Source organism: Carlito syrichta, unplaced genomic scaffold (assembly GCF_000164805.1).
Source record: "Carlito syrichta isolate Samal-C Ts95f unplaced genomic scaffold, Tarsius_syrichta-2.0.1 Scaffold305640, whole genome shotgun sequence".
NCBI lineage: Eukaryota > Metazoa > Chordata > Mammalia > Primates > Tarsiidae > Carlito > Carlito syrichta.
In genome coordinates, this window is record NW_007249736.1 from 52,770 (window position 1) to 53,200 (window position 431).

Below are 431 nucleotides of genomic sequence, written 5' to 3' on the forward strand. Positions count from 1 at the left end.
AATCCACTCACCTCAGTCTCCCAAAGGCACGGGATTACAGGCTGAGCCACCGAGCCCAGCGATTTTTGCCTTTATAAACTCCTTGCTTGCTTTACTTGGGGTTGAGAGATCTTTGTGGCACTAGCCCATTCTCGACCGCTGGCTAATAAAAGACTCAAATTCAACCCTCTGAGTGTTGGCAACTTATTCCTCGCACTATGGCTGTAACAATCTCCCTACTCTCTTGATGGTTTTTTTTTGCTTTGAAGAAGGTTTTCAATTTGATGCGATCCCACTTGCCTAACTTATCTCTTATGGCATGGGCGTTTGGGATTTTGATCAGGAATTAGCTGCTTATTCCAATTTCTGTAAGGATGGCTTGGGCATATTATAAGATTCTTACCATTTGAGATTTTCCATTTAGATCTTTGATCCATTTAGAGTTGATATTT